General features: G+C 31.3%; 1 long non-coding RNA gene across 1 annotated transcript; it reads right to left on the bottom strand.

Moving 5' to 3' along the window:
• Window positions 1-649: 649 nt before the first annotated feature.
• On the bottom strand, window positions 650-24,461 carry LOC127559659 (uncharacterized). Its single transcript, XR_007953183.1, has 3 exons — window positions 24,397-24,461; window positions 9,378-9,441; window positions 650-1,325 (listed from the first exon to the last, which is right to left on the bottom strand). It is a non-coding gene; the product is annotated as an uncharacterized LOC127559659 (long non-coding RNA).
• Window positions 24,462-26,798: the final 2,337 nt, after the last annotated feature.

Raw genomic sequence — 26,798 nt, forward strand, 5'->3', positions numbered from 1 at the left:
ATATTTGGTTTAACAATTTACAAATCAAAACATACTACGCAAACTTTATTATAATTGAGACCAAAATATCCTGATGAATGTTTGTATTTTTAACTGTAAAGAAAATTGACTTTATTGTTGAATTTACAAATATAATTTATTATCATTCAATTTGGATTAAATTAGAAATTTGAATGATATGATCAATCTTCTCTAAAGAAAAATTATGATTTATAAGTATTCTTGACAAATATGTCATAAATTCCTTATTTTTATCACAATTTAATCAATCATCAAGCAATTTATTGAATAACTAATATCTACTAGTACAGTGCAAGGCAATGGATGTAACAATAAAAAGATACATATAGACATAGATATAAAATATTTGCCATAAGGAATATTCTGTTGGGAAGAGAATAGCATGTATTTAAATATATATTTTTAATTTTTCTCTCTATATACATACATACATACATATTTATCTACATATGTATATGTACTACTATATGACATATATATACACACACCTATACCCATATATGTACATATCTACATGTGTGTACACACACATATATGTATATATATGAAACATAGACATATAAAATATGTATAAGAAACATGAGGCACTGTCAGTAGACATAAGCTATTGTAGACATCAAGACAGATTCCATTTAGTTGTAGGAACTTAAGCTCAGCTTTGAAGGAATATTAATTTTGAATGGACATGAATATAATGAACATTCCAGTGACTCAGTTTTCCTCCTTTTGTGCTAGAAATACCTTTAGAAAGTTTTAATTTCTTCAATATGAATATTCTATCTAAATCTAAGTCAATAATTTAAAGGAGGAATTTTCTTTGTGGAGATGATGGGGATAATATTGCCTCATTCATCAAATTTTGTAAGCATTAATTGTATTCTTGATTCTGGTTATCTCTTTAATTCTAAGAATGAGGGAAAGAAGAATAAATAACTCAAAATAAGTTGACAGAAATGCTCCATGCTATCTTAGACAGTCCTTCTGCCTTTTCTATGTCCATGCCTGTACGATGATATCAATGATGCATCTTCTTCACTATTAGGAAATTTAGGGAAAGCAATAGGGGGACTGACGATGTATAAAGTCATGAAGAGGTGACAGAGCTTGGCTTTTGCTGCATGTTTCAGCATCTGCTTCTCCTTGCATTGAGGCGTGCCTCTAAATGGGATTATTTGGCAGAGGTTCACATTCACCACATCGATAGAAGAACTGCTTCATCTGAGAATTGGGAAGGAATTCCTTGATTCTGAACAAGACAAGTGGTAAGATTATCTACCATTTTTCACTCTTCAGAGATTGGGAGTCTGAAGGAAAATGAGAAAAGAGAAAAATTTTAAGGTGAAATAGGAGCAAGAAAGGATTAGAGTATTGTTTAGCAGAATGGATTTTAACATGGGATCTGTGCTGTGATAACCAAGGATTGTGAGATTGATTAGTCAGAAGACAGGAAGATGGATCTTATTTCATCCTACCATAATAATAATGTCATAGATATGTCTCCAAAAAAAGATATAAACTATCCTTCCTCAATCATAGGTGTGTCTCCAAAAAGAAGCATAAACCAGCCTTCTTCCCTTATATTTCAATATCACTCATCTCCTTTCACTGGCACCCAGGAATTGTATCTTTATGATTTTCTCAGGGTGGTAGTAATATTATCGTAGACCTTTCTCCTACACAATTCTCCTAGATGAGCAATATATGACTTTTTTTTTAAGTGGCATCACAAAATGCAAAGGTACATCCATCATGGAAATGTTCTTTTTGTCAGAATTGTGAATCTTCCTCAATAGGACAGTGCTAGTGCTGAAAAAAAAAGGGGGTTAAAAAAATAAAGAATTAAAATGATTATGTTTGTAAATTTCCAAATTATTTAAAATGAATTAAATTTACAAAAGCAAAAAAAATCAGGTTAGTGACAAGTTAGAATCATATCATTTGTGAAGCAGAACTAGATTAGAAGCAGAACTAGATGAGAAAAACGAGAAACAGAAACGCTATTCTTTTACTCCATCCATTTCCAATTTCATTTCCCAAACTTGATGACTACATTCCTTGTCCTTCATCTCATAAGTTTTATTCCCAAATGTGAAAGACAACATTAGCCCTCTTTGAAGAATATTACTGAGAAAGCTGTAGAAAAGAAAAATATGCAGAGAAAATTTAGAAATTAAAGAGGATTCCAATAATAGTTTTTCATTACATTCATATAACTCAATCTGTTTAGCCATTCCCCAACTGATGGGAATCTCCTAGATTTTCAATGCTTTGAACCACAAAGACATCTGCTTTAAATATTTTTGTACACATGAGTCATTTTTCCTTTTATGATCTCTTTTGGATACAAACCTACAAGTGGTATTACTGGATCAAAGAGTATGCACAGTATGGGCATAGTTCCAAATTACTCCAGAATGGTTGGATCACTTCAAAACTGTACAATATAGTTAAATTTTCCAACATCTTCTTTAACAGTTATTATTTACCTTTTCTTTCATATTAGCCAGTCTGATAGTATCATATAGTACCTGAGTTGTTTTAATTTGCATTTTTCTCATTAAGAGTGATTTGGAGCACTTTTTCATATGACTATAAATAGCTTTAATCTTTTCTTTTGAAAAGTGCTAGTTCATATCCTTTGACCATTTATTAGTTGGGGAATGGCATGTGTTCTTATAAATTTGACTTGGACTTTTTGTTAGAAACACTGGCTGTCAACAGCTTTCTGTGTCCCTTCTAATTTAATCTAATTGGCTTTGTGGTCTAAATTTTTTAATTTAATGTGATCAGAACTATCCATTTCGTATTTCATAATATTCTCTGCCTCTTCTTTGACTACAAATCTTTTCCTTCTCCATAGATTTGACAGGTAAACTATACCTTTCTCTCCTGGTTTATTTTTGATATCACCCTTTATGTCTAAATCATGTATCCAATATCTTGGTATAGGATGTTAGATGTTATCAATCCATAATTTTTGCCAGGCTATTTTTCCAGTTTTCCCAGCAGTTTTTTTTTTTTTTTTGACAAATAATGATTTTTTATACTAGAAGCTAGAGTCTTTGGATTTATGAAACACTATATTACTGTGTTCACTTATTATTGTGTCTTGTGTACCTAATCTATTCCATTGATACAGTACTCTATTAGGCAATCCCAAGTAGTTTTGATGATATCTGCTTTCTAATATGGTTTCAGATCTAGTACAGCTAGACCATTTTCCTTTGCATTTAAAAAATTACTTCCCTTAACATTCTTGAAGTCTTATTCTTCCAGCTGAATTTTGTAATTATTTTTCCTATTTGTATAAAATAATTTTGGTGGTTTGTTTTGTATGGTACTGAATAAGTAAATTAATATATGTGAAATTATTATTTTTATTATATTAACTTAGCCTAATCATAAGCAGTTGATATTTTCCCAATTATTTATATCTGACTTGATTTGTGTAAAAATGTTTTTCAGTCGTCTTTATAGTTTTTGAGTTTTTCTTGATAGGTAGACTCCCAAATATTTTATGTTATTTTGCAGTCTACAGTTATTTTAAATGGAATTATCTTTCTGTATCTTGCTGCTGGAATTTGTTAGTATGTAGAAATGTCAGCGACTTATGTGGGTTTATTTTATATCCTGAAACTTCGTTGAAGTTAATAATTTTAAGTAGTTTTCTAGTTGATTCTCTAAGTATACCATCATGTCATTTGCATAGATGATAGTTTCATTTCCTCTTTGCTAATTCTAATTCTTTCAATTTCTTCTTTTATGATTGCTAAAACTATCATTTCCAGTACTGCACTAAATAATAGTTTCACCAGTATATAGCAGATACTTTTGCTTTACTCCTGATCTGATTTGGAAGACCTCTAGCTTAACCCCACTACATAGAATGCTTGCTGATGATTTTACCTAGATACTGCTTATCATTTTAAGAAAAATTCTGTTATTTCTTTGCTCCCTAGTTTTTTTCATTTCTCATATTTTTTTAAAAAATAAATTTTATTTTATTTTCCCAAATACATATAAAGATATGTTTTTTGTATTTATTTTTTATAAGCCTTTTGTCCCAAATTTTTCTTCCTCCATCCCTTACCTTCCTCATCCTTCCTGGCCATTTCAGACAGACCTTTCCTGAAGAAATATCTTAAGATAGAAAATAATTACATTCCAGATGTTTGTGGGTTCTGTTACTCCAAAATCCATCCACAGGCTTGATAAAGCTGAGGAAGTGAGAGAGCGCTCAAGTAATGTCCGGTATTCTCTTTAGCATTTTAGTTCCATCCCCTTTTTAGTGTTTTTAATAGATATGAAAGCTATATTTTATCAAAAAATATTTTGCATCAATTGAGATGATCATATTATTTCTGTTGGTAGTTATTAATATGACCAATTATGCTGATAATTTACATAATATTGAACAAGTTCTGATTTATGCATCTTGGCATAAATTTCACTAGGACATAATATATTATCTTTCTGGTAAATTGCTATAATTTCTTTGCTAAAATTTCATTTAAAAACTTTTCTTCAATATTTACTAGGGAGAGGTAGCTAGGTGGTGCAATCGGTAGAGTACCACCCCTGAAGTAAGTATTTTTTCCTGAGTTCAAATCTGGTCTCAGACACTTAACACTTCCTAACTGTGTGACCCTGGGCAAGTCACTTAACTCAGCAGAAAAAAAAATCATTATGGAGATTATTCTATAATTTTCTTTCTCTGTCTTGGCTTTTCTTAGTTTATGTATCAACATCATATTTGTGTCACAAAAGGAATTTGCCTATTTTTTTTTTTTGAACAGAGGAAGTTTCATTTCATTTATTTATTTATTTTTCTAATAAAATTTTCATTTTTAATACACATTGTTTTATGAACCATCTTGAGAGAGAAAAACCAGAGCATAAGGACAAAATCATGGGAGAGAGAGAGAAAAAAAATAATTAAAAAAAAAGAAGTGAACATAGCATGTATTGATTTATATTTAGTCTTGGTTCTTTTTCTAGATGCAGACAGCATTTTCTGTCCAAAGTCTATTAGGATTGCTTTGGATCACTAAATCACTGAGAATAACCAAGTCTTTCATAGTTGATCATCTCACATTCTTGCTATTATTGTGTTCAATGCATTCTTGGGACTGCTTGTTTCATTCAGCATCAGTTTATGTAAATCTTTCCAGGGCTTTCTAAAATCAGTTTTTTCATCATTTTAAAAAATAGAACTATAATATTCCATTATCTTTATATACCACAACTTGTGCAACCCCTTCTCAATTGATGCACATCTACTTGTTTGTAGTTCTTTGCTACCACCAAAAAAGTTGCTACAAACATTTTTGGACATAGCTCCAAATTGCTCTTCAGAATGGTTGGATCATTACACAACTCTGCCAAAAATGCATTAGTGTGTCAGTTTTCCCATATCTCTTCCAACATTTGTTATTATCTTTTCCTATCATCTAAACCAATCTGAGAGATATTTCTGTTTATTTTTCCAAATAATTTTTGTAATATTAGAATTCATTGTTTTTTGAATATTTGGTAGATTTCACTCATGAATCCATTTGGGCCTTGACATTTTTTCTTAGGGAGTTCATTGATGGTTTATTAAACTTCTTTTTCCCCCAAAATGGGGTTATTTAAGGATTTATTTCTTTTTTTTATTAACCTGGGTAATTTATATTTTCTAAGTATCCATTTCACTTAGATTGTCAGATTTATTAACATACAATTATTTGAAATAGCTCATTGGTGGTGAATTCACTCTTTTCATTTTTGATATTGGTTATTTCATTTTCTTCTTTTTTTAAAATCAAATTAACAGAATAGTATTTATTTTATTGTTTTCCCCTAATATCTGCTGTTTTATTTATTAATTTAATCATTTCCTTATTTTCAATTTTACTAATCTCTCCTTTGATTTTCAGAATTTCTAGTTTGGTATTTAAAGATTTTTGATTGGTTATTTTATTAGCTTTTTAAATTGCAAGACTATTTCATTGATCTCTTCTTTCTCTATTTTATTCATGTAAATAGAGATATAAAACTTCCCCTAAGAACATCTTAGACTACATTTCATAAGTTTTGGTGTATTGTTTCATTCTTTGTCTCACTGATGAAATTATTGATTGTTTCTATAGTTTGTTGTTTGATCCATTCATTATTTAGGATTAGATATTTAGTTTACAATTAGTTTTTAGTCTATCTTTCAAAAGCCTTTGTTACATGTAATTTTTTTAATGCATCATGATCTGAAAAAAGATGTACTTAATACTTCTACCCTTTTGCATTTGATTTTGAAGGTGAATGGCAAACTATGTATTTCCCTCAATCTTATTTTCTTATTTATAACTTTTTTCTTTCTTTTCACTGTTTCTCCTTATTAGTATTTTACTTCTATTGACCACCTCCCTCAAACTGCTTTCTCTTCTATCATCCCACTCCCTTTTTCTCTCCCTTTCCCCTCCTACTTCTGCCTTCCTTTCTATCAACCTTCCCTCTTTTCTTAATTTCTTTTTTATACCATCACTTCAATATCAAATTATACATATACCGTCTGCTTATATATCCATGAACATACAGTCCTTAAGAGTTACAAGTATCACCTTCCCATATAGTTATGTGAACAATTTAACCGTTGAATAACAATTTTTCCTTTCTCATTTAACTTTTTATGTTTCTCTTCAGTCTTGCATTTAAAGATGAAGCTTTCTGTTTAATTCTGTCCTTTTCATAAGAAATGATTGAAAGTCCCCTATTTCATTGAATATCCATCTATTCCCCTGAAAGATTATGCTCAATTTTGCTAAGTGGTTGATTCTTGGATATAGTCAAATATGTTTTCCCTTTTAGAATATCATATTCCAGGTCCAATCATTCTTTAGAAGATATTATGTTTTGTATAATTCTGATTGTTGTTCCTTTATATTTGATTTGTTTCTTTCTATTTCCAGCATTTTCTCCTTGACCTGATAATTCTGGAATTTGGTTACAATATTCCAAGGAATTTTCATTTTGAGATTTATTTCAGGAGGTGATCAGTGGATTCTTTCAATGACTATTGTACCTTCTGATTCTTGGATATCAGGACAGTTTTCCTTGATAATGTCTTGAAAGATGCTGGCCAGGCATTTGATTTGATCATGACTTTCAAGTAGTCCAATAATTTTAAATGATCTTTCATGTGTTTAATTTTTTTCAGATTGTTTTTTCAAGGAGGTATTTTACAATTTCTTTTATTTTTTCATTCTTTTGATTTTTAAACTAATTCTTGTTGTCTCTTTAAGTCATTAGCTTCCCTTTGCCTAACTCTAATTTTTAAGAAATGATTTTCTTCTCTAAGTTTTTTACGTTATTTTCCATTTAGCTAATTATACTTTTAAAGGAATTGTTTTCTTCAATGAATTAACCCCCTCCCCACTATTTGGTCAATTGTATATTTAAGGAATTGTTTTCTTCAGTTAATTTTTGCCCTGCATTTTCTATTCTGATCTTTCTCTCTTTCATACCTCTTGTTTTCTTAATTTTTCTTTTATCTCTGTTATTTGATTTTTAAAATTATTTTTGTGCTCTTCCAAGAAGGTTTTTTGGGCTTGAGATCAATTCATATTCCTTTTTTGAGGTTTCATATTTTGCCATTTTTGTCCTTTTCTGAGTTGGTATTTTTATATTCTTTGTCAACCTAATTACTTTCCATAGTCAAGATTCTTTTTTGTTTTTTGCTCATTTTTTTGTCTATTTCTTGGCTTTCAAAGTTGAGCTCTAGTCCTGGAGCACAGGGAACATTGACCCACACTTCTTCTATTAAGGATCATGTGTGGGGTCACATATTTTGAACACCGGGACCTCAGGTAGGTTGCTCAATGTGCTGGGGTAGCCTGACTGAGTCACGACTATTGTCTGGTTTTCAGGTAGACACTTTGTTTTCCATAATGGGGCTAGAGGCTTCACCACTGGTTTGCTATGCTTATATTTTGTTGAGCAGTGGATGATTAATGCTGTGACTAAGAGCTTCCCACAGACTTGCCAGGACACCATCTATGGTGAGCTATGCTTCCCTTTCACCCAAGTCAGACAGACCTTTCTTGGAGTCTTTCCAAGCTATTTTAAACTGGAATTTTGTTTCATTCTGTCATTTTGTAGGTTTTGTCATTTAGAATTTGTTAAGAGTTTTTATATATTTTGTTTCTGAGGGAAAGTGGGCAGAGCTCAGGTAGATTTCTGGCTTTTCACTGCCATCTTGTGATTTGAATTTAAGTGACGTGGACTTGCATAGAATTTTGTGTCTCACTCTGTTTTCCTGAGTCATTAAAACACAATGGCAGGATAAAAGACTGGTGACTCCTGGGATACAGTGGACAATCTTGCCATCTTCAATGCCTTATCAACCTCTCATCACATTATTACACCTGTTTCAGTCTTCTTCATAGCTGTTGGAATAAATTGTTCTCACTCACTTATTTCACCAGGTAAAGTCTTCATATGCTTCATAGGCTGTAAACGTATAGGTCTGAGTCTTGTCAGTTATTTTCAGCATGGTTTAGCTTATCTGCTAAGACAGTTTTATTGGGATATAACCACTGTGTGACTGATGGAACTACAAATGACAGTTGATTGAAGGTGGACACCAAACATTGTCCAGTAGCTTGAAAAGTAACAATCCTTTCTGAATCCCATGCCAGTAATTACTCTCACTGATGACCCTTTCAACATTATTGGCTTTATGGATGCCTCATTTTTTTTTTTTTTTGACTTGTGTTTCTAATTTCCCTCTGTATTTGTAATATCCTTTTCATAAGAAGGTTCATTATGATGAAGCATAAATTTCTTTCTAAACAGAGAAAAGATAGAGTTTGTACAGTTGTTTTCAGAATCAGACTAATGATTATTTTTGGTTTTTACCATAACCTTGTCTATTACCTTGATAGAATTAGTCTATCCTCCTTTTATTTATATGAAACACAAGAAAATTATCCCTTAACTTCCCACCGATTTGTTGATTGGATTTTCTAAAAAAGATGTCTTTATATTAAAAAGGGTAAGACAGCCGTTTTCAAGATTCTCAGTCTCATTGAATATTCCTCATTGAGGATTTCTGTTCTTTTATATATCATAAATCATGCAATAACTATCCCTTTGTCATGTTAACTAAAAAAAATTATAAATACAAAACTAAGTGACTGGTGATTTATCATTCAGGTAGGTAATCACTAATGGTAAATACCATTTATTGTTTGCTCCTACATTACATAGCCTTCATGTGTGATTTCTGCAACTTTCTTGATAGTAATATATAGCAAAATCTGTTTGAATTCATTTAATAAGAGTGGAGATACAGGAAAGAAAGAAATGTTTGGTTTTCTTACCTTCTTAATATCTGCCAAGAATGTTTTTCCTAGTGTCCTGTCATGTACATTTTAATTCTTCTGTCTATAAAGAAAATTAGAATGCTATTCAATTACTGATTAATTCTGGTCAGTCCACACAAGCAATATTTTTAAGGAAATATTCTTATATGTTCTTTTGGTAAAGCTATTCATGGATTAGAGATGTTATTTATTTATTGTCATATATTAAAGACTTGGACAGGTGGGTTATACTTTCTATGATGAGAAAAAAATATTTATATATACAGAGTTTTCAGCAATATTTGTTTAGCAATATCTCTACATAGTAGTGTCTGACTAATAGGCCACTAAAATATAATAGGAACAAGAGCATTGGAGTTTTAGTTGAAATTCCTTAGCCTCTAAGTTTTTTTTTCCTCATCTCTAAAATGGGATAATAATATTTGCCTTATATATTTTACAAAGTTATTGTGAACAAGTGACATAATATTTTGTTAAAGTGATTTAGAAATTGTAAAGTGCCATATAAATATAGTATTTATTTAATTATTTTTTCAAATGTAATTATTTTTTTCCTGTCAGCTACCTAACAATCACCCCACAAGCTATGTCCAAATTAAAAAAAAATGTACAAATGCTTTTTTTTCAAGGTGGGGAGCCCATGATTATTTCTTAAGGACCCTTAAATGCTTCTTTATTTGGGGACACAAGAAATACCCTACATGGAAGAAAAAAGAAGGTGCCCTAAAAGACTGGGGTTTGGGAAGGAGCAAGAGTTATATCTTTTGTTGGAGACAAATGATCCACCACATAAAAGGAGTGGAAATTTTCAAGTTGTTATAAGGAGGATACATCTTTGAGCCAGAGGGAGGCCTAAAGAAACATAGGAAGCAGTTCCATTCTAATTCTTAATTTATATAGAGTCACAGCTCAATGCCAGTTAGCTGCTCCAAAGTTTAATTTTAGCAGGAGGGTAAAGTACTATTTAGTATTTCATATGACTTTATTGTATTAAAAATCAGAACTTAATATAGTATATTCTCTGATTTTGGCATCATTAAAAATTTAAAAATCTGAATGAATATTTTTATTTATTTATTTGCCTCAGGTTTAAAAAGAATAAAATTCTAATTTAAAAACAATTATGCCCAATGTGAAGGAACCTCCTGAACTTGTCTTCTTCTTTTTACTTTGTTAAAGCTTTTTATTTTCAAAATATATATATGGATAATTTTCAACATTCACCCTTGCCAAATCTTGTGTTCTAAATTTTTCCCTCCCTTCCTCTCATCCCTTCCCCTAGACTTCAAATAATCCAATATATGATAAACACATGCAATTCTTCTATACATATTTCCACAAATATCATGCTGCATAAGAAAAATCAGATTAAAAAGGGGAAAATGAGAAAGAAAACAAAATGTAAGCCACAACAACAAAAAGTGAAAATGCTATGTTGTGATCCACACTCAGTTCCCTCAGTCCTCTCTCTGGGGGCAAATGGCTCTTTTCATCATAAGACCATTGGAACTGGCCTAAATCATCTCATTTTTGAAGAGAGCCATGTCCATCAGAATTGATCATCATATAATCTTGCTGTTGCTGTGTATAATGATCTCCTGAATCTGCTCATTTCACTCAGCATCAGTTCACGTAAGTCTCCCCAGACTTTTCTGAAATCATTTTGCTGATTGTTTCTTATAGAACTATAATATTCCATAACATTCATATGTCATAATTTATTCAGCCATTCTCTAACTAATGAATATCCACTCAGCTTCCAGTTCCTTGTCACCATAAAAAAAGGCTGCCAGAAACATTTTTGCACATGTGGGTCTCGTTTCCTCCTTTAACATCTCTTTGGGATATAAGCCCAGTAGAAAAACTGCTGCATCAAACAGTATACACAGTTTGATAATCATTTGGACATATTTCCAAATTGCTTTCCAGAATGGTTGAATTAGTTTGAACTTATGTTCTTGAGTTGCCATATTTTCCAGACACACAGGACCAGAATTATATGTGGGGACCTGAATATGTCAAGATGAAAGCACCTTCTAAGCTGACATAAATTATTGGTTGGACTCTCTCTCTGTGTGTCCTTGGGTGTCACAATCAGACTGCCCTGAGAATTTGCACATCTAGGAGCCTTGCAGATAAGTCGATCTTCCTTATCTTCATAGTCTAGCAGTTTTCAAGGAAATAGAATGTTTCTTTTTCCAATACCTTTCTCCTCCCCTTTGGGAAGGGATTAATCCTTTTTGTCCTTCCCTCGTGGAATTTAAATACCCAAGGTTTTCCCTGTACTAGTAGACTCTTGGATATAAGGAGTGGGAACATTTACGTGTCTTTCTCTTGTAGCAAATCCAGTTGCAACATGTCTCATCTTTTTTCATGAACAATAAACATACACATATACAATCATACACATACATATATACATATATTTCCATATAAATATAATTGAATAAATAAATAGGTGTAGTTGCTTATTTTTCATATTTGAAGAGGATCAATGACATCATGGGGTGATGTCTTGACTGATGTATGCATGTGCAACTCTACCTCAGTTAAATACAAAAGTCTTTAGTCTCACTGTCTCTTCCTAAGTCATCAAAGTCCAATGGTAAGACAAGTCATGAAAACCTGTGATGGTCTGAGTTGCAATGGATGACCTTGGCACATTTGAGGTCTGACCAAGCTATAAGTATTCCAAAGCAGGACTCTTAAGCCACCTTCATGGACATTGGGACAAATTGTTTTTATCCATATACATTGGAGTATGCAATTACCTATTGCTGACAACTGTCTTGACTAGATTCTTTGTCTTTCCATATAGGTATTCTTAGAAGTCCTTCATCTTCAAAAAACTATCATTGGCTAAGTTACTAATTAATTATCTTAATTTCCCCTGCAACTTCTAAGATGCAAATGCTTATTTAAAGTAATTTGATCCACTGTTTTCTACACATAGATTTAAGATTCAAGAGATATTGTTTAGTTTTAAGTTTTCCAAACAGATTGTTTTTCCCTTAAATGTAATTTTGGAACCTTATCTCATTAGAATATTTCCTTATGCCCCTTTGACCTGAGTAAATGCAAGACATAGCAAGTTCATCTTCTTTTTTTGCAATGGTGATCCCATATCTCAGTTTCTCAAAGTCCATCAGTTAGTCATTATTGTTTTATCACCTGATAGAGAGGCAGAAGTTTCAACTCACTGCCAGCTAATTCTCAAATTCCAAAATAGTTTAAAATATGATTGGGAAATGTTTAACAAAATAATTAAAAATATAACACAATATAGATAATTTAACAATGGTAACGTAAGTAAGTGTTTTTCTATATCAATCTGGAGCTCTATGGGGAATCCTATTTCTATTTGAATTTGATGCCACTGTACTACTATTTAGAATAGTGCTTGCATTGTCAGGCTTCTTTTCTTACTCATGTATACATATATATGAGATATCCCATGTCCAAGTAGTTTCCATTCAGACTATTGACTCTGGAGATAAGAAATATAGTAGATCATATTTTTAATGAATAATAATAAGATAAGTTATAATTATATAATATATAATAGCACAATTATATAATAATATATTTCTTTTCTATTTATGTTAAATTATATAATAATAAAATGAACAATTTAATAGTTTATACACAAATACATATATACATATATGCATATAAATAAAACATATGTATAACTAGGCATACATATTTATTTATTTGTTCTAGCATCCAGACATCAATCTATTTTTGACATACTAGAAATAGTATGATACTAGATATCATACCAAATAAAAGGACTAAAGAAGTTTGCCAAAAAGAGAGAAAGAGAGAAAGGGATACACATACACACACACACACACACACACACACACACACACACACATACACACACACAGAAAGAGAGAGAGAGAGAGAGAGAGAGAGAGAGAAAGAGAGAGAGAGAGAACAAGCTCTTTAACAGTGTAGCACGCCAGATAGGAATCACTTTGATTTTGGATGCCTTTTCTCATAGATATCTGCAGGTTAAAACTGGTTAGCATAGAAATGGCCAGTGAGGATGGAATGATATGACAGCTAATTTGATTGGAAACCTTTCCGAAGATATTTAGAGGAAGATGTACAAAAACCTGAGTGATGAAGTGAGTTTCATAACAATAATTTTTTAAAGAATAGGTCAGGATAAGCAAAGGAGATGCCAGAGAAATGTTAAATGGCCTTTAGATTCCAAAGATTTAGGGTGGGGGGAAAGGAATAATGATACTTTGAGCAGCAGCTGATCCACAGGTGTAAGAGTGAGGTTGCCAGTGTAGATGTGGTGAGACCAAATATTGTCCTACTTTATGACTGATATTGGAGGTAGAGAATGACTGTAACTCTCCCTTGGAAAGAGTCATTTTCCCTGGCAAAAATAAAATTGGGAACTGAGTTGGGAACTCAAGCCTCAATTTTATAGATATCTCCAGCTGCTTGGGTCTTATTTATTTATTTTTAAAATATTGTTTCCTTTAAAGTTCTAATTTAATGTAGCAAAAGTACTTTTTTTCTGTACTATAAAGGTATTTTGCTTTTGAGTCATGCAAAATTGGGAAGAAAATAAAATTTATGGCACAAGGCAGAAATGCATTTTTTATACATTTATAATATATTGTATATAAATTTAACCTTATGAATTTGTATGTGAATTTAAATCCTAGATTGAATAGTAAAGAAGGTGGAAAAGGCAAGAAGAGGTCAGAATCCAAAAGATCTGATTAGCATTGTTTTTTTTTTTCTTCCAGTGCCCAGATAAAAAGGAAATGAATAAGTTTATTGATTTAATTTATTTCCCCCCAAAATTACAATGATTTTTTTCCTTCCTAACTACCTTCTTTCCACAAAAAGAATCCTGAAAAAAATATACTTGACAAATATTCATAGTCAAAGAAAAATATGTTCCTTTATTGAGCACATTGAGAATGTGCCTCATTCTGCTTTTTTGAGTCCACCATCTCTATATAGATAACTTCTGGAGCATCACTATATCTAAGGGATTAACATTGTTCATTTCATTGAGTAGTATATTTAAGTCTTTCAAAGATTTTTATCTTTATAATGTTGTTACTATTGAATAATCTGTGATCTTCCTTATTGTTTGTTTTCTACTGAACTCTTCTCAGAGATTTGAAAGAGACTTTATTCTTTGTTTCTCCATTAAAAATGTTCTTTTATCTCTAAGTTATTTAGGATTATTATTTATCCTCTTATTTTAAATTATTTCTTCAATGGAACATATTTTTTTTTTGCATTGTGGTCATTAAAGGATATATTTAACATTATTGAATTGTGTATTTGTTACTTTTTATTCAATAAGATCTTATCATTTCTTTTAAAGTCTCATGTATAACTGAGCTTTTTGAAACTTCTGTTCTAGCACTTGAGTTCTTTCTTATTTATTTTTGGCTATCAATCTATCCTAAATTCTGTTCTTCCCTTTATTCTCCTTCTTCAGTCCTGTTTCTTAGTGCACAGATTATGTAAAATTAATCCCCCCTACTCTTTCTCTCTTAGTATATCTTTCCCAGTTACCATCCCTTTCTCAATTATAATATAAATAATCTTTATAAAGTCTCTACTTACTGCTCCATATACATATACACATTAAAAATATGTGTTTATATGTGTGTATGTGTATAATCTTTTTCTTGACTCCAATTTATACGTTCAATTTTCTGCTGATCTTTGAATTTTTAATGAGTGCTTAGAAGTCCTAATTTTCATTGAATATCTGTTTTTCTTCTTTAGAATTATACTCAGTTTTAAATGAGTTAGTGATTCTCAGTTGTAACTCTATCTACTATGAGTTTTAGAAAATCACATCCCATGCTTTGTACTTCTTTACAATGGTAGCTGATAAAACTAGGTGACTGTGAGGTTATTTCCAATTTCTTTTTATCTTTTTGTACTAATATGTTTGGACACTGTTCTTCCATGGTTTCTTAAAATATGATATCTAGGACCTGAATTTTGTTGTGACTTTAAATTAGTTCAGTGATTCCCAAAATATCTCTCCCTGAAATGTTTTCCATATCAATTGTTTTACACATAGGATATTTTATGTTTTCTTCTCTCTCTCTCTCTCTCTCTCTCTCTCTTTTTGTTTTTATTTTCAGTTGTGATAATGATTATCAGTTTAAAAGAAAGCAGTTATCTTAGCACCACTGTAGCTTTGCTAAAGTTGTTAATTATTTCAAGTAGTTTCTTAGTTGATTCTCTAGGATTCCCCACTTTTATTTCCTCATTGCCTATTCTAATTTCTTCATTTTTTTTCTTTTCTCATTGCTATAACAACATTTCTAGTATAATATTGAATAATAGTAATGATAATTGACATGTTTGCTTCATGCTTGATCTTATCAGAAAAGCTTCTAGCTTATGCCCATTGCAGAAAATGTTTGTTGATTATTATATATAAAATTTATCTTTTAAAGAAAACATCATTAATTCTTAAGCTCCTTAGCTTTTTCTTATAGGAATGAGTATTGTATTTTATCAAAAGCTTTTTTTCTGCATCTATTGAGATAAATGTTATTTTTATTGTTTTTGTTATTGCTATGGTCAATTAAGTTCATAGTTTCCCTTACATTAAACCAATGCTGCATTCCTGGTATAAATTCCACCTCATCATAGTATATGATTTTTGTGATATAGTGTTGTAATACTCTTGCTGGTATTTATGTAAAATCTTTGCATCAATATTCAATAGGGAAATATTTTTCTTTCTCTATTTTTTACTCTTTTTGGTTTAGCTATCAATACTATAGAACAAAAAAATAAAGAAAATAAAAAAAAAGTTTAAAAAGTATGTTTCAGACACCATCAATTTTTTCTCTGGGAATAGATAGAAATTGTCATCACAATTTCTTTAGAATTGTCTTGGATCTTTGTATTGCTGAGAAAAGCTAAATCTCAGCTGATCATCTTGCAATATTATTGATACTTTGTACATAGTAAATTTCACTTTGCATTAGCTCATGTAAGTCTTTCCAGATTTTTCTGAGAGCATCCTGCTCATCATTTTTTATAATAGTATTCAATTATAATTACAAACCACAATTTATTAAGCCATTCCCCAAATGATAAGGATGCCCTAAATTTCCATTTTTTTTTTGCCCCAGAAAAGATCTGCTATAAAATTTGGGATACAGACCTAGTAGTGACCCATCATTTTTTAGGATTCAATTAGTTTATTTCCAATTAATTTTAGACTATGTCTTTGTAGCACTTTATTTAATGTAAATTTTATTCTATTATGGTCTAAGAAAGATGCATATAGTATTTTTTTCTTTTCTGCATTTGGTTGTAAGATTTTTGTACCCTAATTCATGGTCAATATAAGTATCAATGTTAATACTATTGAGAAAAGATACATTTCTATTTTCATATAATTTTTTCTCCAAAAGTTTGTCATATCTAATATCATATCTAACATTTTTAATTTTTTTCATCTTCCTAATTTTTTTCTTATTTTTTGGTTAGATTTATGTAGTTCTGAGAGGGGAAAGTTGATGTACCCCACTAGTATAATTTTATTGTCTATTTACTTCTATAACTTTTTCTTTACAAATTTGGATATTTTGCTATTTGGTGCATATATATACATATTCAATTTTAATATTATTTCATTGTCCATTATAAACTTTTAGCAAAATGTAGTTTCCTTTATCTTTCTCAATTAGGGTTATTTTTGATTTTGCTTTGAGATCATGGTTTCTATCTCTGCTTTTTATTTTTTTAACTTAAGCTGAAGCAAGCACCTTACCTATGTTATCTCTGTTTCTCTTTATTTCAGATGTGTTCCTTGTATGCAGCATATTGCCAGATTCTGTTTTTTTAAATCCACTAAATCTATTTAATCTGTTTCCATGTTATAGGTAAATTTATTTATTTTACTTTCACAGTTATGATTACTGTGTTTCTCTCTACCTTTCTCCCCATTTATTCTTCTTTCTTTTCTTTTCCTTTATCCCTCCTTAAAAGCTGTTTGCTTCTGACACCTTTCTAAAGCCACTTAAGGAAAGATAAATTTCTCTTTTCAGCTGAAGTTTTTGTAATTTCCTCTTTAAGCCAATTCTGACGAGTAAGGTACAAGCATTGCTTACCTTTTCATATTCTCTTCCATTATATAAGAACTTTTGTGCCTGATTTCTGTTGGATAGATAACCCATTTTCCTTATTCCTTCCTTCTTCTTTCAATGTATCCCTATTTCTCACACTTAATTAAAAAAATATCCCATCATAGTCAACTTATATATATGTCATCCATCTCCTTATACTCCTTCTAAATGCCTTAATAATAAGAAAGTTCTTAGAAGTTACAAAATCATTTTCCTATGTTGGAATGTAGAGTTTAATTTTATTGAATCTCTTTCCTGTAGGCCTTTTTATGTTTCTTTTGAATCTTGTATTTGGAATTCAGATTTCCTGCTCAGTTCCATGTTTTGTTTTTTTTTCCCCAATCAGGAATGCTCAAAAGTCTTCTATTTCCTTAAATATCCATGTTTCCCCTGAAGAATTATGCTCAATTTCATGGGATACATTATTTTTGGTTGTAATATTAGCTCTTTTGCTCACTGCAATAATTTATTCCAAGCCCTTCAATCCTTTAATATAGAAGCTGCTAAATCTTGTGTGTCTTTGATTATGACTCCACAATATTTGAATTTTTTTTTGGCTTGCTTGCAGTATTTCCTTCTTTATCTGGGAATTCTAAAATCTGGGTATAATATTCCTAGGAGTTTTGAGATCTCTTTTAGGAGATTATCAATGGATTCTATTTTATCTCTGGTTCTATTTCATGGTAGTTTCCCACAATAATTTCCTAAAATGTGAGGTTCATTTTTTTTAATTGAACATGGCTTTTAGATACTCAAATAATTATTTTTCTCATATGATGGTATAATTTATTTATTTTCCCTATCATTTAAAAAATTATTATTAAAGCTTTTTATTTACAAAGCATATGCATGGGTAATTTTTCCAACATTGACCCTTGCATAACCTTTTGTTCCAACTTTTTCCCTCCTTCCCCCCACTCCCTCCCCTAGTTGGCAGGCAGTCCAATACATGTTAAATACGTTGAAATCTATGTTAGATACAATATATGTATATATATATTTATACAGTTACATGTTTCACAAGAAAAATTAGATTAAAAAGGAAGATAAAGAAAAACTGAGAAAGAAAACAAAATATAAGCAAATAACAACAGAGAGAGTTAGAATGCTATGTTGTGTTCTACATTCTGTTTCACTGGTTTGAATTATCTCAATGTTGAAGAGAGCCATTCCATTGAAATTGAATATTGTATAGTCATGTTTTTCCTGTGCATAATGATCTCCTGGTTCTGCTCATTTCACTTAGCATCAATTCATGTAAGTTTCTCCAAGCTTCTCTGAAATCATCCTGCTGATCGTTTCTTACAGAACAAGAACATTTAATAGCATTCATATACCATAATTTAATCAGCTATTCTCCAATTGATGAGCTTCCATTCAGTTTCCAGTTTCTTGCCACTACAAAAAGGGCTGCAACAAACATTTTTGTACATGTGGATCCCTTTCCCTCCTTTAAGATCTCTCTGGGATATAATCCCAGTAGAAACACTGCTGGATCAAAGGGTATGCACAGTTTGATAACTTTTTCATCATTATGAAATGTTTCATCATTTCTTTTCCTCTTATCTTAGCCAATCTAAGAGGTGTGTAGTGGTATCTCAGAGCTGTCTTAATTTGCATTTCTCTGATCAACAGTGATTTGGAGTACCTTTTCATATGGCTACAATAGTTTCGATTTCTTCATCTGAAAATTGTCCGTTCATATGCTTTGACCATTCAAGAATTGGAGAATGGCTTAAGCCATTATAAATTTGAGTTCTAGTTCTTCTTTGGTCACAAATCCCTTGCTCCTCCATAGATCTGAGAAGTAAACTATCCTAGGTTCTTCGAATTTGTTTATAGTATCATTCTTTATGTCTGACTCATGAACCCATTTCAACCTTATCTTGGTATATGGTGTTAGGTGTGGGTCTATGCCTACTTTCTCCTATACTTCTTTCCAATTTTCCCAGCAGTTTTTGTCAAATAGTGAGTTCTTATCCCAAAAGCTGGGGTCTTTGGGTTTGTGAAGTATTAGATTGCTACAATCATTGACTATTTTTTTCTGTGAACCCAACCTATTGCACTGATCAACTTCTCTATTTCTTAGCCAGTACAAAGTAATGACTGCTGCTTTATAATATAGTTTTAGATCTGGTACAGTGAGCCCACATTAATTTTCTTTTTTTTTTTCATTAATTCCCTTGAAATTCTTGGCCTTTTTCTTTTTCCAGATTAATTTTGTTATTTTTTTTAGATCAGTAAAATAGTTTCTTGGGGCTTTGATTGGTATAGCACTAAATAAATAGATTAGTTTAGGTAGCAATTGTTATATTCGCTTGACATATCCAAGAGCACTTAATATTTTTCCAAATGTTTAGATCTGACTTTATTTGTGTGGAAAGTATTTTGTAGTTTTGCTCACATAGTTCTTGACTTTCCCTTGGCAGATAGATTCCCAAATAACTTGGCAGTTATTTTAAAAGGAATTTCTCTTTGTATCTCTTGCTGTTGGATTTTGTTAGTGATATATAAAAATGCTGATGATTTATGTGGATTCATTTTGTATCCTGCAACTTTGCTGAAGTTGTGAATTATTTATAATAGTTTTTTTTAGTAGATTCTCTGGGGTTCTCTAAGTATGCCATCATATCATCTGCAAAGAATGATAATTTGGTTTCCTCATTACCTACTCTAATTTCTTTAATCTCTTTTTCATCTCATTGCCAAAGCTAGCATTTCTAATACAATATTGAATAATAATGGTGATAGTTGGCAACCTTGTATATATATATATATATATATATATATACATATATATATGTATACACACATATACATACACATACATAATATATACCTATGTATATATACATATACACACATAATATATAATATATGTATATATATATATACATACACATGCATATATGTGTATGTGTATATATGTGTATGTTTTATATGTATATATAAAACACACACAAAGTAGATACAAGGTAACCTAAAAAGACAAAATATTGCTAGCTGGGGTGGACCAGAAACTTCTAAAGAAGGTGGTACTTCAGTATGAGATGAGGAGGGTACAAATTCCATGCCCAAGAAACAAGCAGTCCAAAGGTTCAAAGATGGAAGAGGAAAGTTTAAAAAATATTAAAATATTTTAATATTTTAAAAATATATACTTCAAGATATCCAAAAGACAGTAATAGGAGAATAGGAGAGAGGTCAGGGTTGGATATATAGTACATGAAATCTGCAGAAAGATAAAAATTGAATCCATGGGAAATGATGATCTCATCATGTGCTAGCTCCAAATGAGCTAGTATAGAAGAAGAGGAAATCCATACTTAGTGAGGCTGAATGAAATTTAGCACTGTATTCACTAGAAAGCTAGCAGCACATTTTTTTCAACAAGCTTGAAAGAGGAAAATGATAACATTTAACTTTAACCTTCTGGGATCCTTTCACCAATATAAATGATATAAATGGATATTTATGTTTATATATATACTGAGAATACTAAAATTTGAACAGATTTATTATGTTATATTTTTCAAATTTAATCCTTTCTTCATTTACATTGGGAAAAATGGGAAAACACTTTGGTCAAATTTGGGATAAATTGAGATAAATTTGACAATGCAAGCAATTGAATCAGCCTATTAATATGGATTTTAGGAATACACTTGAGATGGATAATGAATATGGATAAGGTTTAAGGATAGAGTTGGTTAGAAAAACTGGACAGTGTTACAGGTCCTAGGAATTGTACTGAAGTTCAACAGTGTCCAATATGCCTGACCATTGGCTCTTATTTTCAAACTGTGAGACATAAAATTATCATTCAGATTCTCTTCTTGCTCTACACTTAGACTTTGGCTCTGGAGAAGATTGGGACTCAGTTTATTTCTAGGTAGAGAACCTTGGGAATAAAAGTACTATATGAGCTCTTAGTTCCATCAAAGACTGGCCAGTAATGACATATATATGTTAGCATTAATTGCAGCAAAGATCTCATTCCTTTCTTTATAAGCTCATAGGTTTACTGACCTTCCAAATTATGTGTCTTCTCCTTGCTAATATGTAAAGGGCTGGAACTATGCACTGAGATTGGGACTGCCAAGTGCTTGAGGCTAACTTCTGATTGGACTATACTCTATGGACATATGCTTGGAAAATGGTCCTTTCCACTATCCGTACTGGCTCAATGATTGGTGTATAGAGGATTTTAGGAGGGACTAAGGGGTGGAGTAAAGTGAGCCAGAGACACCACTCAAAAGGTGAAGGTGGTCATGGAGATTCTGCTTCTCTCCTGTTCAATCCTGAGTCTGGGGACCAAGAATAAAGATTGAGGACTTTTGCTTATCCTGACTCCAGCTGATTCCGGGGATGTCCTGGGTGCGAGCTCGGTCGTTACACTAATATAAGCAGATTTCAATTATTTTAAATGATTTTCATAAAAGAAAAGGAATATAAGACACTATTTAGGATATGTCTGATCACAAAGGAAGGAAGGTTATTTTAGTGAAAATGAAATTCAAAAGATTAATGATCCAAGTGATACATTGGTAACTTTGAAATTAAAACAAAACAAACAACAGCAGTGACTACAAAAAAGCCTTCAGCTTCCTAGATGAATCCTCTATAGAATATTTATAGTAAAACATGAATGAGAATCACACAGGATGTGGTATGTAGGAGTATCCATCTGTGTTGTTGAAAAAAAACTACATTAATTAAACTTAGGATAATCTAAGTTATCAATGTAAATGATCAACAGAAAAATAAGTAAAAATAAAAACAAAACTCTCAAACATTCCTCAAGGTCACTTTATAAATACAAAGCTATAATAAAGGAAAATATCAAATAAAATATTTAATCAGGTTATTTATGTTTCTCCTTAGAAGAAGAAACTGAAAATTCTGAAATAATAAGATACTCCCTGAAGCTGTATTGTGGTATATGATGCTATGGATGAAATAGATATGTATGTTCAACATTTTTTTTTTCATTCTACATTATGCACAATCTTTCCGTCCTTCATTTCACTATTTCATGATAAGGTGGATAAAGACAATTCCTAAATTGTATGTTTGACCTTATCATTTTTCATCTTCTCTAGCAGATTGTTTCCACAATAATCCTCCATCCCAATCCTCAGTTGCATGCTATCTATCGACTCCCTCCCTGATGCTTCCTAAATGGCAAATTAACCTGATATCCTTTCAAATGATCAATTTATATTTCTCCTATCAAACTAGAAGCAAAAATCTGGCTGATAATGGTGACCAGTCTGCTCTTTATTGTCTTTGTCCTTTCTACTATTCACAGTCTGGTTTGCAATTTTATCACTCAGGTGAAACTGTCACCTTCAATGTAAAATCTTCTCAGCTACTAGTGCTTCCCATATCTAAAATTACCCTGTAGTTACTACATATATGTATATTTGTGTGTGTGTATTTGCATATATGTGTACATGCATACATAAATCCATAGAGCATTTATTACATAATTGCTATGTGTTGTGCTACATATTATGCTATGTGATAAGTGTTAGAGATTTTGAAAGTATGCAAAACAGTCCCTATTCTACAGGATCTTCCATTCTAATGAGGGAAGACAAAATATACAGAAAGAGGGAAGAGAAAAAAATGGGATCCTCACAGATGCAATGTGACAAGCAAAGAGGAAGAAATGAAGTAAGAAAACATATGTAAGTGAGACAAAGCATGACTGGAGTCTCTCCATAAATGATAGTTAAAGGAGATTCCCCAATCCGAAGAGGAGGGCTCAGGTTATAACTTTCTCACTGTGGCAATTCAGCAGCTAAGGAGGAGGAAGACTCTTGAAATTGGGTCCAGATGTTAGAAACAACAGGTTTATATGTGGCTTCTCTAGAGAGAATATAAGCCTCTTTGGGACAGATTCTATTTGATTTTTGTCTTTCTGTCTTTTGTGCCTTACACGTAGCTGGGACTTAATAAATGTTTTTTGACTGATTGATTAAAATATTTAATTACAGTAGAGGTGACATACTGTAGTGGAAAGAGCACCAAATTTGGTGAAGAGAAAGACAAAAAAAATTAAATAGAATTCAAATCCCCTTCAAATCCCATTCCTGCTTTTTGCTACAAGCTATGACTAACTTCCATTTCTATAACGCTTAAAAATGTGTGAAATATTTTGCATATATTATCTTTATTTGTACAATCTTTAATTAATCATTTCTGTCTGTGGGCTTCAATTTCTTTGTTAACAAGTGAGGTACTTTGATTTGATAATTTTTTTTTTCCTAAGGTCCCTTGCAGCTCTAAGTCTAGTGATCTTGTCTTTATAAGTCATCATCCAACTTTAGTTCAGCATACCCATTTTAGAGTGATTTTACATACACTGGGAATTTCTGGTAACTGTGTTATGGGAGGTAATGAAAATGGCAGGAACAACTCATAGTAAAACTCCACATTATTTTCTAGCTAATATTGTTTCTAATACAAATCCTTTTCTTTTTCCTATGCTTTTCCATAGTAGTACATACTTATATACATGAAAATGTATTATTAATGTTCAGCCTATACATTCCTTACCACTACTTTAGAACTAATAATCCTAATCTTTTCAAATCTAACTACATGCTAACATTGTTGTACAGTAATAATAATTCATTTAGCTTTATAGTTTGCAACATACTTTTTTCAAAAAAAAAAACCTTGGAATGATAGGTTTTAAATACATACAGAGATAGACAGAAACAGAGAGATAGAGACAGAGAGATAGTCATTGAAAGAGACAGAGATAGAGATAGGTATTGAGAGAGACAGAGAGCAAAGGTAGACACACAGAGGGACAGAGAGTTATTGCCCACCCATTAACAAATAAAGTAACTTACAGAGCTAATATGTAGTACTGCTGAGAAAAAAATTCATATCTTTAGATGCCAGGTTCATTATTCTTTCCATCACATTAGATCACAAATAAGATAGGTCATAGAACAATTGGTTAACAGGAATAATGCGATGGTTCTGATACCTTAACCATAAAAATCTTTTGTTGCTACAACAAACACAATATAAGGATTAGTGCCTAGTATTGTTTTTATCTAAACTCAGTCAAGTTATGGATATTGAGGGTTTAGACAATACAACACAGTTAATGTAGACTGGTTACCTTTGACTCCAAAAATCAAAACGAGGAACAGAAGGTAGAAGTTCTAAAGAAGTAAATTTAAGTTTGAAATGAAGCTATACTTCCTATCAATCAGAAGTGATTTGTGTCTTGGGAGGCAGAATGTTATCCTTTAATAAAAATAGTCAAAGGAAGAAAGGATATCAACTTGATAAAAATATAAAATCAGATTACTGCATAGCTATGAGCTATATTAGATATTCTTTTAAATTGTCTCCAATGCATGTGATTTTGATTCTGAGATATAATAGTTTAACAAGCTTTGGAACAATAAAAATTATTTTATAAAATAAATTGAACTATTTCTCTAATATTAAATTTATTATGTTCAACTTTTTTTGATTCTGAGGACTATAGCATACCATTCTCTGCTAGATCCTGAAGTCTGTACAAACTTATGTTCATTGTTTCCATCTCATCTACTCATCTCATACTCTACCATTACTTTTTCCCTTTTTCTTCAATCTTTCACAACATCATAGTCTTTTTCCAGTGAGTCCTGTCTTCTCATTACATGATGAAAGTATTTAAGCTTCAGCCTCAGTACCTGACATTTCAGTGAACAATTTAAATTTATTTCTTTAGTATTGATTGATTTAATATCATTGCTATCTATGAGACTCTTAAGAATCTTCTCCAGCATCACAGTTTGAAAGTGTTGATTCTGTAGTGTTCAGCTTTCCTTATAGTCCAATACTCACAGTCATACAATGCTGCTGAAAAAAAAATAGCTTTGACTACACAGACTTTTGTCAGCAATGTGAAGTCTCTGCTTTTTAGTATGCTATCCAGATTTGTTATATACTACTCTAGTGCATTATCTCATATCATCCTTGTAACATTACTGGAGTATGCTACAGGATAGGTATGATTATATTTACTTTACAGATGGCAATCGTCCAAGAAACTCAAAGCAAATCAGAGTATGGAGAAAGGAGTGATCTTTCCTAGTTCCATAGTTGATTAATCTGCTTTATGATTCTGTCCTTGTAAAAGATATCATGTCACCAGAAAGCCATAACTAATACTTCTTGTATTTGTTTTCACCATTAGTAACTGTTTGAATATTGTCTAAAACCAAAAAAATCTAATTTTGAAGCTGAGATCTAATATGGATCTATTTTCTTGCCTTCTTCCTTCTTTCCACTTGTGAAATGAGGTAATAATAGCTATCACCAAACCTACTTGTATCAAGTAATTAAACCAGTGCATAAAGTCCTTTAAAATGAATAATTTAATTTAGCTTGTGTCCATCATACTAAATTATTCAATTATTTAGCTAAGATGCAGATAATTCAGGTAGTTTTAATACTATCTATTGTGTCTACAATTGTACTCTTGTAAGCAAATCAAATTGATCCTAATTGTCAGGGAAGACAGGGAATTAATCTTTAAAAAGTTGCAGTTCTTAGAAGCAGATTTGTATTCATTTTCCCAACTTTAACTCATTCTCTAAACTGACATACTTTCTGAGTATGTCTTATTTATCTCTGTATCCCTCACAATGCCTACCATAGGCCTTTGTATATCATAGCTGCTCAATAAACATCTGACAAAATGAATTAAAGCACTTTATGTAAGCATTTTATTTCTTAGCTTTTTTTCTGATATGCTAATCCAAGGGCTCAAGAGATCTAACTCATGTTCAAAATAAATAATAATTCATATTTATTTATCCTTTTTTGAAGCCAGACTTTTCTTCATATACCTTCAAAGTATATAGGTGACCCTAGGTTCTTAAAGGTAATATTGATGGATCACAAGCTCTGACAAGTCTTATACCATTAGGAAGGCTTCAAAAAGGGATCTGGAAATTGAAGTATGAATGTCATCTGAATTCTAATTTAGTTAAGGTGGTAAGACTCTTCATAAAAAATTATTATAATTATTATTGTTTTGTCCACAATAATTCCTGAAACTTTCTCTAATTAAGTGGAGAACTTTTGATCTCTTCTGAATACCTTAATGTTTTAACTGCCAGTCCCACAAAGCATTCAGAGGCTCAGATCTGTCATTGTTGACACCACAGTCCATCAAGATAGAAATTATGTGGAATATACTACACTGATAAAATCACAGGTCCTTGAAGTAGTCATTTATAATGAA

Source organism: Antechinus flavipes, chromosome 1 (genome assembly GCF_016432865.1).
Source record: "Antechinus flavipes isolate AdamAnt ecotype Samford, QLD, Australia chromosome 1, AdamAnt_v2, whole genome shotgun sequence".
Lineage (NCBI taxonomy): Eukaryota > Metazoa > Chordata > Mammalia > Dasyuromorphia > Dasyuridae > Antechinus > Antechinus flavipes.